The following is a 4244-nucleotide window of genomic DNA, read 5'->3' on the forward strand; positions in this document are numbered from 1 at the left end:
AAATGCAGTATAAATTGTACTGGCTTTAAATGGATGTGATAATACACAAAAGTGTGCATACTTGGTAAGTCTATCAACTACCACCATGATGACACTCTTTCGCTCAGAGCTTTGGATTCTAGGGTTTCGTTGCTCCAAATAGGTCATCGTGGCATTTTCACTATAACTTTTTTTCTGTGACGTTTTAGAAGTCACAAAAAAAAACCCATTTGAGAAGAAATCGCTCTGATACCAAATGTTATGAAACCAGCTCAAGAGAAGATAGAAAGGATAGATCAACGCCTTAGAATTCAGCCTCTTCGAGGGGGCAACCTCCTTTACATTACATAAATGAACAATTCTTGGATGATTCAAATGACAAAGCCTCCTTTCTATATATAGGAGTCTAAGGAGTCACAATATAATCCAGCCGACCTAACAATAATAATATAAAGCCACAAAAATAAAATAGATGGATTCTATGGGGCACATAAATAACAATATGGGGGTAATAGGGGCACAACAATATAAATAAGGGGTATAACTACAATAGTAATGCGGTAATCACTAGTATTATAGGGACCCAACATGAATGTTTTTCCAAGGTAGAGAAATAAACTGGATTCTACCTTTCTTACTTAAAAACATTCAACTGGAAATGATTATGAATGAACTGTAAAACATAACAAGACACATATGAAACAGAAAGACGAAACATATACTAAACTCATACCACATGAATCTCATGAATCAGAGCTGCACCATTTTATTAATTTCTTGGCCAAACTGTACAGTGAAGTGCAGAGTTTTCTTCCACGCCTTTCCCAGAATTCAGCCCTTTACAAATGATTTTCAATACAATAAATAAACTCCACTATGAGAAAATAGATCGACCAAAAATAGGGGATTGTTTAATCATTATTAACAAAAGATGAAAATCCAACCATCTATAAAAGGAGCAGCATTATGTTTTCTACTCGAATCTGTTGATGACCAATGAGTAGGCAGAACCTGTAGCGTAGACCTTCTGAGTCGTAACTGAAGACAAAAATAGGAAATCCGTTCCTGTCTCTCTGCTGTGGTAGATATTATTAATTTTAATTTTGGCTTTCGGTCTTCGACTTTTCACCTTCCCTTTGCCGTTTGAATAAAAAACCAATTTTTTATAATTAGCATCCAGATTTCTAGCTTTACAGGCATATCTCCAAATGTGTCCTGAGAGCATTTCATAGCTGCTGTATGCTATATTATTTCCATTCTCTCTGGCTTTGCCCTTGAGGATCTCCAATTTTTCTTTTGTGAGTTTAAAAATAGCAATTGATATGGCTGATGGTTTCACCATTCATTATTCCACTCGTGTCCTTCAATGGTGGAGGTTGTTGGTACTCTATATGCTGAAACTTTGGGGTTGGAGGATTTCTGGCTCGTAAAAGAGTTCTGTCGATGAAGGGTGGCAGAGTAATTTCTAGCCCACGGGCTACATCAGACTAGGTATTGATGAAGTGTATACGTACATAACCATCAGCCACATGGTGCTGCATCCCCACACTTAATGACACCCCTCCACATTTGAAAAAGGTTATGAGAAGAGGATAGGAAGAAATGTCTTCTGAGCAATTGACTTTAGGAATGAGTTGTTTGAGCTCCATGGTCAGCGCAAAATCCCCGAAATCATCAATGACAGGATCTGTTATAGCTTCAACAAGTAGGACACCCTCATCGTTACAGTTGATCTAGATACATCCATCTGGGTCTCTTTTAAGTCTCACTACCATGGGATAAAATGGCACCAGTAGTTTACTAAGCGCATCCCTCAGAACGCTCATTGAAAATAAATCGGGGCTGCCAGTGGGCCTATAGAAATACACACTGGCAATATGGATTCTTGGAACCACAAGGTCTATATTTGAGTTCCAAAGATCCATCTGTGGAGTCGGTGCAGCGGGATGCACCATTTGTGAATCTTCACTGTTATAAGATTTTTTGCAGGCTACGGGCGGCTAACTTTGTTTCTTCGAGTTGTGCCTTTAGTGCTATCATCCTCCAAATCTGCCTCACTCGTTTGTTTGAAATTTTGAACGGATAGTGATGCAGCAGCACTTAAAGGGTTTGTTTGCTGAAATGATACAACTGACTGCATGGCATCCAACGATGAATCAGGTTCCAAAATGCCATTGTGCTCCACAGATTTACACTTACTATCCTTTTGCAAACCAGGAACATGTAATCTGGAGAAGACCTGAGTGATTTGAGTTTTTACAGAGCAACGATAAAAATTTTCATTGTCCGCCCTATGCACCGCGCACGAGCCCAATGCGCTGCGCTCACTATATGCGTTGCGATTGTTGGAAAATACACAGTGGCAGGAGGCCCTATGCGCCGCGACCTCCCAATGTGTCGCGCCTTCTCCCAATGCGCCGCGCATGTTCCAAACACACAGTCTCAGCTTTAAATTCATAGTTTCAGCTTCTTCACAATTCACCTAAGCTTCTTTGATGTCTCTTGGTGCAAATGGATTGTTGGATCATAAAAATTCATATTTGTACCCATGACATTTGGTTCTTGTTTTGAAAAAATCCAATGTTGTAGTGCTTTGAAACCTTTGACACTTCATTGTTTGCTTTGATTTTTGAGCTGATGATGTCATTTCTGTCTATTCTTTTGCAGGGAATGGATGGATGGAACTTCGACAAAGGATCGGGGCGGTGCCTGAAACTTTTCGTGGCTAAAAACTTTGAAAAATCACATATTTATTACAAAAAACAATTTTGATGATTTCTTCTTCAAAACAGAGTTTTGAAGAAGAATCGTTTTCGAGCATTATTGATGATAAAAATCTTGAAATGAAGATTTATTGAAGACATCCTCATGGCCTGCGGGCATTATTTGACATTCTGAAAACCAAACCCTATACCTCGAAGATGAAAAGACTCCTTTTGACCAAAATATCTTCTATGATTGTAAATGGCTGAAATCAACTTTGATGAACTTTGATAAATTTCGACCAACCCGGCAGGCATAAACATGAGGGAAACAAGAAAACAAAGCCCTTCCGTCAGACAATGGCATGCCCCTAACGGAATGCAGATGAATGAGTTGAACGAGACACCTAAAATGAAATGCAATAAGAGAAATGATCTCTGACGGAGGGATGACAAGACCGACTCTAATAGCAGGGACAACTACCATTCAAGGATTGTTAACTCATATAAATAGAGCCACAAAAGCGATATTTGAATTGTAGATATGAAACGAATCCATGCAACGTTGGGTCGTGTGAGCATCATCATTCTAGTAATGATTATTATAGGCATTTTTGCGCAGAATCTGCCATGATTATTACCTGCCACAATGGAATTTTTAAATACATTATCTAAATAAAATAAAACCCAGGAAATGTAGAGACCAAGAATATGCATACCATTTCAAAAATGGTTTCAATGTTGGTGTCAATACTAGTTTCATCCGCGTTTTAATCTAGCTCCCCTACAGTTTAGAATGGGGATTGAGATATAAACTATTTCGACTTTAATGGCTTTCAGAAATGAAACATTGGAACTAGGATTGTTGACAGAGAAAATACATACAGGTAACCATGGTTGCCTCCAGAGAAGCCAAGTGCTCTACAGAAAGGTTGATGGGGCTCTTAACACTTCGTGTGTGACTCCTTCTATTCCCAGTACGTTTCCCTTATGCGTGAAACACAAAAAAGGTCAGACAGTATATTGATAAATAAACAATTGTAGAAAATAATTTTCTTGTGGGTCTTTGAAAGTTTCAATATCGTGAACGATTGATTAAACCAAAGAAGCTTTAATCATGGGTTATTATATTTCCATTGAGAAATAATGAAAATATTAAGGGATAATCATCATGCATGCATTTCCTTCTGAGACTAAAACTGACCTCATTGTAGCTTCGATAGTCCCCTTGCTCAGTCCTGATAATTTTACTTCCCTTCACTGATTTAGGTATGTTGTAACATAGAAGACAAAAGGGATCCAAATTCCATGACTTTTCCTAGCATTGAAATCCTTAAGGCTCCTATCAATTAGCACATATTATAGCAGGTTTAGTGGGAAATAATTCAATACCACTTGGCAGCAGTGAAATTTTCGATGCGCCTGTCAACTACCACTAACCTGTCTGAACTTGTTACAATTTCCATGAATTATTCTCCTTTGCCTGTAGTTGAAACGAATTAGAAATTCCAAGATAAAGTGCTATTAAATGATGGCTCACATGTCAAAACTCTTCTCACGTGG

The 4244-nt window shown here is 38.3% G+C and overlaps 1 pseudogene; it reads right to left on the minus strand.

The window, feature by feature from the left end:
- Positions 1 to 952: 952 nt before the first annotated feature.
- LOC149167257 (shikimate O-hydroxycinnamoyltransferase pseudogene) lies at positions 953 to 1934 on the minus strand (annotated as a pseudogene).
- Positions 1935 to 4244: the final 2310 nt, after the last annotated feature.

This window comes from Pinus tabuliformis, chromosome 5_1 (genome assembly GCF_031772625.1).
Source record: "Pinus tabuliformis cultivar Carrire ecotype Pingquan chromosome 5_1, CPIR1, whole genome shotgun sequence".
Classification (NCBI taxonomy): Eukaryota; Viridiplantae; Streptophyta; class Pinopsida; order Pinales; family Pinaceae; genus Pinus; species Pinus tabuliformis.